This window comes from Triturus cristatus, chromosome 1_2 (genome assembly GCF_964204655.1).
Source record: "Triturus cristatus chromosome 1_2, aTriCri1.1, whole genome shotgun sequence".
NCBI lineage: Eukaryota > Metazoa > Chordata > Amphibia > Caudata > Salamandridae > Triturus > Triturus cristatus.
Genome location: NC_140580.1, coordinates 671,278,620 through 671,293,345, shown reverse-complemented (window position 1 = coordinate 671,293,345; position 14,726 = coordinate 671,278,620).

Here is a 14,726-nt window from a genome sequence, read left to right as displayed (position 1 = left end):
ATATATTAAACCACAAGTTCTAGGGTGACACCTCCTGTGACACCTCATCTGGTCAGACCACTCAGTCCATTGGTCAGTATGTATAGGGTGATTGTCATGCAGCATAAAGAAGACACATATTCTAGCAAACAGGTGGTGACCATCACATAAGCCATCGGAACATCCAGTGTATATTATTTTCAACAATGGTCCTTTTGCAGAAGTACATGAGTGAGTTTAAGAGGACAGTTTCTCACAAAAGATGTTCCCAAAGTAACACGAAAGTTGCAAGTAGTCCTAGTATGCGCATGGGAACTCTTTCTATGAAACTTAGTTCCAGCCCACATTGTAAGTCTACAAAGCCTTTCCATGAGAACAAAATGCAAGTAAGTAAGGAAAATGCAAGCATAGATTGAGTTCCTTTTATGAAATATAGAAATTAAATTAATGGAAATATCCATTTCATTCTAGAATCTTGAGATTCTTATATGTGTCTTTAAACTCATTTGCACTCATAAAGACATTTTAGTTTCATTCAAATTAGCATGTATAACTATGGGGTATTATTGCATTTTCAAAGTAGCAACGTATAAAAATATTTCAGAAATGTTAATGTAGTTTCTAGTAATTCTCATTATACTTATATGAAGATTATTCTCTGAAAGTTTCAAGACATTTAATCTTATTATAAAAGTGCAGCATCCTTTTCTCCTTCACCACTTGGTGCACATTTTCAAATATGCAAAACATGGAGTTTTAGAATGAGACTCTTAAAGTACACACAATGTCATCTAAATTACAGTAGTCTCATTAATTCTTTACACACATTGTTATTTTTTAAAGATGATTGATCCATCAATCTCTTAAAATATATGTCATCACTTTTACTTTTCTACTATACGTTCAATATACCAACACAATTTAGCAAATCACAAATCAATGGTATTCAAATGAATGGTTTTATCTCACCTATTCGCACCACAAGTGCACAATATTTTGAATAATATGCACCATAGTCTGGAGAGCGTATCGAACGGCACAGATGAGAGCAAGGTTGTTCGCACCTGTTTGAATAAGTGCCTTTCAGAGTGTGAATTACTGTTTACTGTTATCTGTTCTTGTCTTTCACAAATTACATTTGCTTTTCAGAGAATGCTGAGAAGGTAAAACCGTAAGTTTGCGGTTTCAGTGTGACACAGGGACGGGTGCACCTTAGCATGTGCATACCTCTCGTGTCATTTTTAATACTGAAGAAAGCCTCACGAATATGCATACTGAGGTTGAAACATGTAGACCGTAGTTTTGTCACTTATTTCACACATTGGATGTCACCGGTCAAATTATACCTGACAGGACATCCCCCTTGGTATTAAACTTGCCTTATTGCTCCAATATAAAAATGTAGGGAATAATAAAAGCAATTTTACATTTTTTTCACCACTATTCACACTGCACAAAAAACCAGCTCCGCTGTAATCAGGCGTTATAGCACACTCTAGTGGCATTCGGCCACCCGTGTGGGGACCCTATGATGAAGCATGTCACCAACTAGGTTGGTGAGTGAGGGTTCTTTTTAATGAAATTTACATTTCTTATCCTCCTTTCATCCAATGCACTAACTATTGCATCAGGTGGAATAACTCCCTTTATTGTTGATTATATTGAAGTCACACTTAGTCAGGGGCCTATAGAAGCAGACAGGTGTAAGTCGCAGGAGTAATTTATGAGGCAGTCGTCAAATGGGGGCTTGGCAGCCACTCAGGAAGTTCACCCACAGGATGCAGAGCAGAAGCGGGCTGAGTGCAATGGTCAGTCACTTAAAAGGGTGCCACAAGGGCCTTCCAGCACCAGCCCAGTTCTGCAAAGCACAAAGGGGATCACACAGTCTTGTAACCTGCTCCTAATTGCTCCCAGAAGTGCTCCTTCAACCCATTCAGTCACTCTCACTGCCCGAGCCGGGCAATATCACCAACCAATTCTGGTGCTTTGGTATACTTTATTCGATAAAAAAATTTCCATCATAAAAGTAAGTATACAGTAACATGACCTATTAGACATGTGATAAAAAAACAGTAAAATCGCTAGAATTTATACCACATAACACATAAAATTACATTTACAAAAGACATATTAAAAATCATCATTAACAACGTAGTAATCCCGGTCTACGTAGTAAGTTGAGGCCTAAGTTTCCTCATACGAATCACCCAAACACTCCCGATGAATTTGGCGACACCACACACCAATGAAGAGGAGGATGTATCGGTACAAAGTACTCGCAGGGCCATTACGTGGCAACGAAGGCCCAGGCCCCTACACAATGGTTTTAGCCATATCCTCCTGGGTACCTTATAAGCCGGGCAAGCAAACATAAGGTGTGCCAAGGACTCAATGGGGGCTGCACAACACGGGCACGCCTTTGTTGGACTACCATTTGAGTTCCACCTAGAAGTAAAAGCATTTACAGGGAGGGTACCAAACCTAATTTTTAGATATAGTGATCTGTCAAGGGGTTTCTCAATGTAGTCAAGATATGGTTCAAATAGCCTGGACCCCTTATGGTCCAGAAACCGCTCAGTGAGAGAACCCCCAGTGCCACTACGAGAAAACTCCAGCTGGACCCACTCCCAATAAAGCTTCTTGATAACTAGTTTAGGTGGGGGAGATTGATTCTTCCATAGATCACTAAGACCCATAGATCCCACCAGCTGCCGCAGGTTACACAACCACTTAATCCTGTTGCCTTTGTCCAACAAGATAAGTTCATCCAATGCAGCAGCATAGTTCTTAAGCTCCTCAGTTCTTCTCAGCCGGACCCAAAAAAGTAAGGGGCGCAAGCGCACAATATCCTTAAGGGGACGTCTGCCCATGTCTAGACGTAAAGGTGTCAACGGGGTGGAAACTGGTAAGGCAACCAAATCTCTCAGAAATTTGTTTTCAGAGGTTATTAAATCCGGGATATTTTCAAACCCCCAGAGCTCAGAGCCATACAGGGCACTGGGTAATATTTGGCCTTCATAAATAGCTAGGGCCGGGGCCACGGGTTTGCTCACTGACACTCTATGCTCACGCATTACCACCCCTGCAACTCTTTTGAAGTTTAATGACATTTTAGCCAAATGGTCATTCCAACACATCCGGCTATTCACCCTAACTCCCAGGTAGTCAAAGGACTCCACCATCTCCAAGGGCTCACCATTAAGCGAAAAGTTATTCCAAACTTTTCTGGAAGGGGATATGGCCATAAGTTTGGTTTTCGAGGTGTTAATTGTCAGACCCCTGTCGTTGCAAAAATCGCTAAATCGGTCCAATAGCTTTTGGAGACCTGTCGGGGTTTTTGAAATCAGGATGGTGTCATCCGCGAAGAGGAGAGTTGGTATTTTTTCACCCGCCAGGGATGGAGCATCCGCCGGCTCTTCTCCCAGGTGGTCCACCACACCATTTACAAATAGGGAAAATAGAGTCGGCGCCATGACACAGCCCTGGCGGACTCCCCTCCTCACGGGCACCCTCTCAGTCAATTGACCTTGGGTACCCCATCTGATTCTTGAGTAGTTACCCTCGTGGAGCTTGACTATAAGGTCCAGTAGGTAACCTGGCAAGCCCAGCTCTTCCAAAACTTCCCATAGCCTAGCTCGAGGGACCAGATCGAACGCCATCCTGAGGTCTATAAAGGCCAGGTAAAGGCTACCGTGATTAATTGACACGGTTTTCCAGTAAATCGAAAAAAAGCGGAAGACCTGGTCCATTGTACCTACTTTTCTCCGAAATCCGGCCTGATAATGAGAAAGGACCTGCTTCTCATCCATCCATGTACCTACCCGCAAAATGATGACCCTACCAACCACTTTCTGAATCACGTCTATCAGACTGATTGGTCTGTAGTTGGCGGGGTCCTCCCTATCCCCCTTCTTATAGACCGTGATTACTTCGGCCCCCTTCCACGAGTCAGGGACAGGGTGGCCCCTAGATATTAGGTTCATTATTAATACAATGACTGTAGCCCAGACTACGGGTTCTTTTATAAGGAGGTCCCCCGGAATACCATCTTGGCCAGCTGCCTTCTTAGGGGATAGGTGTCTAATGGCCTCTAAGACCTCGGAAGGCTCATATGAGTTCTCAACCGAAAAAACTGGATCTCGGAACAAATAATTGGGTGCATCATAGTCACCGTAAATTTTTGAAAAATGGGAATACCATTGTTGGCTAGTAATGTGATTAGCCATCAGGGGCCTATTATAATTTCTGGTTTTATTAATCAAATCCCAAAACAGTGAACTATTTTTCAATCTTAAATCGGTAACTATGTGGTATTGGCGAAAGGTGTACTGGCGCCTCATCTGATTGGCACTTGTGTTTCGTACGCTATTCTATGACGGTGCTACTGGGTGTAGAGGAACCACAAACTCTACAAAGAAAACCAACAATAATTCTTTTGAATCCCTAGCACACGTGAGTAAGTATTTATAACATAATTCATGAATTAAGAAGTATGAACATTTAGTAAGTAATTGCAGAGGACATGAGTCAGATCTTCATTCTTTCTTTAATATAGACGTGTTCTTTAGAAACTCCACAGCCAACACGTGTTTCGTCGTTACGGGAAGAATGGTCCCACGACTTTCTCAAGGCTGTACAAGCAAAGAAACATCAATGAAGAGCGATACAGTCTTTCATATATTCCCAATAAAAGGGTCAATAGATAAAGAAGTAAAATTACAGAAATCCAACAGGAAAATGAAACAGAAATGTGACCACAAATGAACAAAGTAGAACTATGATCCCAAAGGATGGAGAGAGAAGAGGAAATAAAAAAGTGAGTGAGACGATCCTATAGTATGGGTTCGAAATCGTGGTCCGCGCCATACGGGTGAAGGAGTCATGTGAGTTGTGTGATAACCGAACAAAAGGCAGTACGAGACAGAATAGAAAGCCAATGGCTAGCGTATTTCCAAAGTGCTATAAAATTCAAACACAACCGTGAAAACTCGTGTGAAACACCCTACGTGACCAATTGTGATCAAATACCTATTCTTTCTCGTTTCTCGTTTCTAAAATAATCAGAAATATAAAGAAAACACATCAGAGGGAGTTTGTATGTGGGATGTCAGTGCCCAAACCACATTAAATTAACATCATATGTACATACTCGAAGCGTGGTACAAATTCCGGACCACACGGGGTTCTGTTCGTGGACGATGTAATGAAATAATTTCATGCAGATCCCTCCTTCGTTACGAGGTCTATTGATCGTGCTGTAAACAAAATAAATAAAAACCCGCGTCGGTTTGAGTAACAAGAACCAGTGGCAGCATAAATAGCGTTATTAGACTAGCCGTTAATCGGAAGTCCTCCGAATATGGACTGAAATTGATCAAGTTCTCTGTCAGTATATAATCAAATAGCCATCCTCCACTACGTTTCCTTCACACGCCCAACTCTCTACGTCACTACTAATTACAGTGACAAACCTTTCTACGCGCCCTCTACACGTAAAATTCTTATCTCGTAATGGAAGTGCGTGTCTCCACATCCTATCAGTTCTCACCTTTGAGTGCAGATAATTTATCGTTTTCCAATTACACCGTCCCTTCGACAAATTCCGTAAAGCGAACGAGCTGAGTACAGCTACCTCTTCCCGAGTGTCGACGGCAAGTGTGTGTTTTCCCGCCAGCCGCAAAAGCCACTCCCTTAAAATCACGTCATGTCCCAGCAGACATAAGCATAAAAGACAGACTACCAGTAATCTCCTCCGACCTGTTGAACGATCTTGGTCTGTCTCGATTTTAGATTTGAGCCGGTCAATAAACCACGTAATAAATAAATTAATTACTGTAATGACCGCATTTGTTGGAGAGATATTAGGACGTAACACCAGATACGCACTGAGCACATCGATAAAGTGAAATTATTTCACCAACGGGTAGCACCCACTATGAGATCGCGGCAGACGTGCACTTTTCCACCGCGTGCTCGACGATGACTAGTTTTAATTTATTTATTACGTGGTTTATTGACCGGCTCAAATCTAAAATCGAGACAGACCAAGATCGTTCAACAGGTCGGAGGAGATTACTGGTAGTCTGTCTTTTATGCTTATGTCTGCTGGGACATGACGTGATTTTAAGGGAGTGGCTTTTGCGGCTGGCGGGAAAACACACACTTGCCGTCGACACTCGGGAAGAGGTAGCTGTACTCAGCTCGTTCGCTTTACGGAATTTGTCGAAGGGACGGTGTAATTGGAAAACGATAAATTATCTGCACTCAAAGGTGAGAACTGATAGGATGTGGAGACACGCACTTCCATTACGAGATAAGAATTTTACGTGTAGAGGGCGCGTAGAAAGGTTTGTCACTGTAATTAGTAGTGACGTAGAGAGTTGGGCGTGTGAAGGAAACGTAGTGGAGGATGGCTATTTGATTATATACTGACAGAGAACTTGATCAATTTCAGTCCATATTCGGAGGACTTCCGATTAACGGCTAGTCTAATAACGCTATTTATGCTGCCACTGGTTCTTGTTACTCAAACCGACGCGGGTTTTTATTTATTTTGTTTACAGCACGATCAATAGACCTCGTAACGAAGGAGGGATCTGCATGAAATTATTTCATTACATCGTCCACGAACAGAACCCCGTGTGGTCCGGAATTTGTACCACGCTTCGAGTATGTACATATGATGTTAATTTAATGTGGTTTGGGCACTGACATCCCACATACAAACTCCCTCTGATGTGTTTTCTTTATATTTCTGATTATTTTAGAAACGAGAAACGAGAAAGAATAGGTATTTGATCACAATTGGTCACGTAGGGTGTTTCACACGAGTTTTCACGGTTGTGTTTGAATTTTATAGCACTTTGGAAATACGCTAGCCATTGGCTTTCTATTCTGTCTCGTACTGCCTTTTGTTCGGTTATCACACAACTCACATGACTCCTTCACCCGTATGGCGCGGACCACGATTTCGAACCCATACTATAGGATCGTCTCACTCACTTTTTTATTTCCTCTTCTCTCTCCATCCTTTGGGATCATAGTTCTACTTTGTTCATTTGTGGTCACATTTCTGTTTCATTTTCCTGTTGGATTTCTGTAATTTTACTTCTTTATCTATTGACCCTTTTATTGGGAATATATGAAAGACTGTATCGCTCTTCATTGATGTTTCTTTGCTTGTACAGCCTTGAGAAAGTCGTGGGACCATTCTTCCCGTAACGACGAAACACGTGTTGGCTGTGGAGTTTCTAAAGAACACGTCTATATTAAAGAAAGAATGAAGATCTGACTCATGTCCTCTGCAATTACTTACTAAATGTTCATACTTCTTAATTCATGAATTATGTTATAAATACTTACTCACGTGTGCTAGGGATTCAAAAGAATTATTTTTCAATCTTGATGCATTTTTAAGGTCCTGCCAGTACAGTTCCTCCCATTCTTTTTTTGCCCGAGCTTGTTCTTCCGCGTACTCCCTCCTAGCTATTCTCACCAGCAGTTGGTTCTTATTACGAAGGGCAACAGTTAACTCACGTCTTTTTGCCCGACATTTTGTAGAATACCAGGGATTGCTGGGTTTAGGTACGTTTGTTTTAGAGCTCCGGGTTAAAAATAATTTGCCAACTTCTTCAATGGCATTAGTGTAAATCTGTGGAAAGAGCGAGTCATTGACACCCTCTGTCACCATGGATATAACCTTCAGCTCAGTAATCAGCCCATCAATGTAACTCTTAATCTTTGACAATTTATCTGGGTGAGAGCCTACCTTCTCCCATTTCAATCTTCGATTGCCATCGTATGGGATCACCTCCTTTGTTATCTTTAATTTGGCTGGGTTTTGGTTGCTTTTTAAATCCCTCCATCTCAATGACATACATAAGGGATTATGGTCGCTGTCCTGCGAGGGGCTCACCTCCATGTCAACCAGGTCACGCCACATAGTGACGTCCAATAAAATATAATCAATTCTGGACGGGCTGTTGAGTCTATTAAAGGTCATTGCCCCGTCCCGATCGGAAGGGGATCTACCATTTACTGCTCTTAAACTATGATCCACCGTAAGGGCGTTAATCTGTAGCGCCTTTGCAGACCAATTTTTAATCGGGGGCAATGTCAAAGCGGGAATAGACCAGCTAGCGTCGTCCTCCTCTAAGCCCAGGGGATCATCCTCGCTTAAGGGTTCAAATGTACAATTAAAATCTCCCCCACAAGTATTTTAGAGTTTGGTGGGCAATTAGCTAGTACCTGGTCCAAAATTGTAAAAGTACAAGACGTTTTACCTCCCTGGGTCCCTCTAGCGTAGATATTAAATAACTCCATCTTGTTTCCCCGCACCTGTCCTGGTAATGTAAGATGTTGAATATCCCTACACCCGGAGTCATGAACTGAAATGTTCCAGTTTAGATCAACTTTTATCCAAATATGTAGGCCCCCAGAGGGTCTACCCTTGCCACTACTGAAAGCAGGTACACAGAAAGTAGCATATCCCGTTTTATAAATTGGTACTAAACTCCAGGTTTCTTGGAACATACATATATCAAATTTTTCGATAAAGTTGTTCCAATCCGGGATAGTTAATTTTCTTTCTAACCCTGCTATGTTCCAGGATAAAAGTCGCATAACGTCTTTCCCACTGGGCGGCGGAGGTGAAATGACTCCCATTTCCATATCCACAATCCCTGAAGCGGGTATTTCAAAATGCACTACCTGGTTTACTAGCTGGCTGTTATTACTAGTACTAACTCCCACAGACTGAGTATGGGTAGGGGAAAGGGAGCAAATGGCAACCCTGGTTTCCAGATCCAGAGGAAGCCCATCACTGTTTTGGGGGTCAACAGCCTCATTAGCTAACACAATAGCGTTCCCCTCAACTCTACCTACAGTTTGACTCTCCCTCTTACCCAGCCCCCACTGTAATTTTCAATCACAATCATCCATGCCGGAAAAAACATCAAACCTATTTCCTAACTCTAAGGGTGTAAAGGGCCTCAGGTGCTCCATTCTGCGATTGTTATTCCTGTGGCCTCTGAACGGAATCATATTCCAACCTTGGTGATCGGTTCACAGATTTGTAGCATATAGTGCTGTGGGAGCATTTGGATGAACTATACGGGTTTTCCTTGCATGGGATATGGGAAAGACCAAGGACCTAGGATAGAAATAGGTCAGAGCTCGGGGGCAGATTTGACTATTGCCGTTGCCCAGGGGCCAATTCAATATAAAAGCTACTGCTTCTGGGTCTCTGAAATTAATCAGAACTATATCTCCGTCGACATCCTTATTTCTTCCACCAAGCCATGGGAGACGTCTAACATGCAATATCTCACCATTTACATTCTTATCTATAGGTCTATATATTCTTAACCAATGTATGATTTTGTTTTTTAACTGGGAGAAGTCTTCACTCTTGTTGTCAGCCAGTACCGGAACCCCCGTCAACACCACCACTAAGGGCACAGCTTCTGGGGGTAAATCAACCTGAAGACCATGGAACCCGGGGGCCCCCTCCCACCTAGGGTTACCCTGCACCTGGTCTGTAATCCCTACTGGGGCAATGCTGGCCTCCTCCGCCAAATCGGTAACAGGCTTGCTAACTAGATGTTCCATGGGCATCAGAGGTCCCTTTCTACCGTCATCCGGAGCTATGTGGCCCACAGTCTGAGTTACATTCCTACTGAGAACAGGAGTTTCCCTAGGTAGGTTTATAGGGGGAGCTGCAGCCCGAATGCTAATACCATCCGCTGGGGCCTTACCTACGACAGCCATATTTCTCAATGTAGATTCAATGTTCTCTAGCCTATGCTCCAGCCTCCTCAAGTTGTCAGTGATGGGCAATATGAGAGTGTTAAACATCTCCCCCAGTTTGGCTAAAAGATCGGTGGGGATAACAGGCACCTGCGGGAAAACAACAGCTGATGGAGCAGGCTCTGGGGAGGACACAACAGGGTTCACAGCCGTTGGAAGAGTGCTAATGGTCACTATCGGCCTATGATCTGACCCGGTTGCCAACCCAGAAACAGACCCATTGGAAGAATATTGGCCGAATTCTGAATGATGGATCCTAGGGATATTGATCACCCCCTCCTTGCGCCTTATTTTCCTAGGAGGAGGGCCACGAATAATCCCCCTATTCAGAATCTTAGCCCTTTTTCCTACCCCCCGTCCTGAAGGCCGTGTATTAGAGATTTTAGAATGCCTTTTGGCATTTACAGGGAGAGAGTCACTGATAGCATGAACACTAGGGACACAATTTATGGGCGAACAATCACGTAGTAATAGCGGAACACCCTCTTGAGAAAAGGTGGTGTCGCTATCACCATAATTACCACACTCGACAACAGGAACGTTTAAAGAAGCAACCTCTGATGCTCTACGTTTCAAGTTCTCAATAGAGCGACGTCGTTCAAGTCTGCGCTCATCCAGGGTAATATCCTGCTCCTTGTCCGTTACAAATGTCTTTTTAAAGTAACTATCTAGGGGGCCATTTACCACGGTCCTCAGTTTCTCCCCTGACATACCATTCTCGCTAGAAGCCATGACAATAATTAAGTATTACCAAATACCGCAGTACAGCAGAATAGCTCCTGGCCCAGCCCAGCCTCGATCGGCCTCGGAGGGCCTTAGAGGGCCCGCTCTTTGTCCGGTCTTCGACCGAGCTGCGACCGCGCGCGTACCGCTAGCGCGTGTGGGCGGGACCTTGAAATAAATGAGGGGGATTGGTGGAGGCGGTGCAGGGAAGAGGTTCCAGGTGTGCTTTACAAAGGTTGGAGGCGTGCACCCTGGACCTCGCAGTCCCGTAAGCTGAGCCTCCTCGCCGTTCTTCCCGCGAACTTCAAAGTGACCTGGCTTGATCAAAGGGCAGAGGTAGCAATTCTGGTGACACACGCAGGCGCAAGTTCAGCAATGCCTCACAAGATAGAATAAGGCACTACTACAGTTATGTCCCCACCTCCGAGGGTTGCAATCTGTGAATTGGACACCGCATGCAATGAGCTGAAGTATGACACCAGTAGTTATACTGTACTGTGTTTTTGAAGTTGGGGGTGGTTCCGAGGGGTTCCCCTTTGAACCCAATATGTCTCCCCTAAATTTCATCCTGTCTGCCATGGGGCCATGGAATGAATATCTTAATCTTTAATTGGGCTGTGATCTGGCTCCCAGATGCCTAGTGTCAAAACCTCTTCCTCCAATCTATCCAACCAGACCCTCAAATGGCAGTTGTTTGTCCAGTTACATGGCCAATGTATGATAGCTGTCACTGGGGAATCCCCAGATGATCTCCCCCAGCCTCCAGTGTGTACTGGAATCAAGCAAAAGGCACACAAAGAGTTTCAGAGCACAGAAATGCCCACTTTCTGGGAGAGGTATTTCTATGCTAGTATAGACAAAGCCACCTTTACAACCCGAAATGGTTTGTCATTGTGAATCCAATTATAGGAAACACTACGAGGGTGCTCCACAGCATTTCACTATTGCAGCCTGAAGTAATTTCAAACAGCTCCTCATGTTAGCCTATGGGAAGAGCAAACCTCATACGTAGTGAACACACACGGGTATTCCTCATTACCTGGTCAGGGAACACACATATGTACCTGCCTGGTCTTTCACCTACCACTCTCTTCACCCCTTAACACATACCCTCAGGTGCTCTACTGGTAGTGAAAGGTCCTCGCAGAAAGACTAGTGATTTAGAAAGGGCGGCCTGAGCAGAAGCACACTTGCGCACACACTGACGTGCAATGGCACGCTGGACACAAGTTTAGAAACACCAAAGGTGCAAGTGCCCACACTGGCCTGCAGAGTCAGGCTGGGTACAGGTTTAAGCACATCATTGGTGCAAGTATGCAGACAGGCCTGCAATGGCAGTCTGGACACATGTTTAAGCTCATCATTGGTGAAAGTGCGCACACTGGCCTGCAATGACAGGCTGGACACATGTTTAAGGACATCATTGGTGCAAATACACACATCGGCCTGCAATGGCAGGATGGTGACCTGTTTTACAAACATTAGGTAGGCACCAAATACTAACATGGGTCGGAAGGGTGCATTTACATTGGGAAAGTGCCCAGGCCTTAAGGCCACAGCAAGAGAATCAGCAAAACTCGGAAGGCACCCCATGGGATGAGCCGATCCCCTAGGTAGGGAAACCTACATGGGGGCTCTTTACTACCTGGACAGAGAACACGCATGTATACCTACCCAGCCACTCACCTACCAGGTGCTGCACTCCACAGGAATTACCAGAGGGCTACTCTGGTGCTAGGAAAAGCCCCCCTCAGGGTTGCCTAATGAGTGTGAAAGGCCAACCTGAGCAAGATAAATGTTTGACAGGCTATTCTGGTGGGCAGCACAATGAGTGCTACGTTCCACTACGAGCCAGTGCAGTTCCCACCCTGGGTATGTGGTATACCTTTATACAGGGCACTCACAGATACAAAACCTAAATCAAGTACCCCTTCCTGGCATGTGTAGGAAGGGCATGTGTGCTTTGTCGCTGCAGTACAGTGGGAAAGTACCCAGAAAAGAGAGACAACTAAAACTAAGAGGACAAAAAGCAAAGTATGTTTTAGGGAAATCCCCCTCAGAGGGGCTATCTCCAACATGGTGTCAGAAAGCCTACTAGACATCATGCATTTTCATATTTATGAAAATAATGGGATGGGATAGCCTAACCTGGCATTGTAGAATGCAAAAAAGTGATGGATAGAATGCTTCAGTGAATCTCAGCTACTGGTAATCACTCCGGCCACACCCCATTCAATAATTATTTTGCATGCAATTCCTCTGCAGTTTGGATCCAACCTTATGCAAATCAGTCTTTTTCCTGCTCCAGTGGGAACAGTCCAACCCAAACTGCCAGGCCTGGTACTCCCAGAACTAAATGGCCTAACCCCTAGTCCCTAGAGGCCTACTCTCAAGTGGTGGCTAATGGTCCTTCTTTCAGCATCTCATGTGCCTCCTATCTTTACCACCCGCCCAATTTATGCCTCAGAGTGCCCCCTCCTTGCCCCAAGAGCCCTTACTCCTATTCTAATTGGCTTCAATTAGTAACACAAAAGGTACTTTCTTCATCTATGCCATAGATGCACTGGTGTTTCAACTACAATTCCTGTCCCCTTGGGCAGTTAACCACTCCTCTGCCCTGTGCCTCGGCACCTCGATTATTCTATTCAAATCCTCCCGCAACCTCTGAAGCATATTTTACATTCTCCGAGATCCAATCTTCTCTATGCAACACAAGTTTACCCCGAGTTCTCTCCATGATGCCCTCAGTCTAGCATGCCACATGCATTTTCTTCTCCTATCGTCTATTTTAAGTGTCCCAGGTACTCAATCAATCAGTAGTTTCATTCGAGCCTTGAACTGTGATCACAAAATCTGATGCGGAATGATCACACAAAATATCAAAACCATAAAAACACATAACATTAAAGTCTCGGCCCCATTACATCTTTAGTTCACAAGGCCATATGACTCCTGACACAAACAGCGGGTTGAAGAAATGAACTAACACTAAAGAAAATAAATAGTGAGCTCAGTATCTGCAGGTACAACAGAGCTGGCCTGCATCTAGTCAGCCCTAAGCCCCTCAATACTAGGATTAAAAAGCATCTTGTAAAACATGAATAAAATGTACAACAAACACAAAATACAACATACTCTTTGGGGAACTTTTACTGCATGGACAAACAAGAATGGAAGAGGATTCATATTTCTCAAGAGGAAAACATAGCTGCCATCTACTATACCCAAGCCTGATTCTAGTTAGGGGGACCCAGTTCCATGAGCTAGTCTCAGACTCCAGATATGCCTCAAGCCCTAAAGTGTTTTGGATTGAAGATGTAATCCTTATTCTGTGTTTTAGTTAGTTCTCCCGCTTCTATTTCTTGCTGTCTCATTCGAGAAACAGGTGTTTCAACTGGGATCTGTAGTCCTTACTCAACCCTTCCGGTCTAAGGAAGCTTTTCAGCCTACCCGGTAAACAACACATCTACTTGACGTAAGTCAGCCATGGAATTTGGAGACCCATGCTGTAAGATAAACACTTCTCAATGATATTACTGTTAAGCAAGGCCTGAGGATTGCACCATACAGAGCACCACAGTAGCAATGGGGCTAAATTAGCAAGATCCTCTACTACTCTAAGCTAAGCTTCTTATGTAATATAAAACTTGTGCTGCTTCGCAGAATGCCTAAAAGCAAAATGTCAGAGCGCAGAGTTGCGCCAAATTTGGCTACGACATTTCCAAAATGCAGAGATGTGCCATATTTACTACAATACAGTGCACCACTGTGTCTTCCCTAGTGTTGGTGCTAAAATTAGTTGCCTAGCACCAACGCAGGGAGCTTTGCACCATAGTGGCTATTTGTTACTTCTATATGTGCTGCAGAATGCAAATCATAATTATTTAATGATTGTTTATGTGCAGAAAGAGACACCTTCTTGCATATAAATAATCATAAATGGTGTTTTGCTCTTTAAAGCAAAAACAAGGAGAAATAAAAGCATTTCTCCTCGTTTTGCCATTCTAACCCTTGCTCTTGCATGGCGTTCGTTTTTGGTGCTGCCTCCGAGTTACAGATCCTTGTAAATTTGGGGTAGCGTCAAAAAGCAATGGGTTTTGTGGTGGAATGCCCACAGCAACACCCATTGCATGTCCCTTTCACGCAGATATCTGCGTGAAAGGGTACCATATTTAAAAAAAACTTTGTTAGGCCACAAAAAGGGGCTGAACGTCACT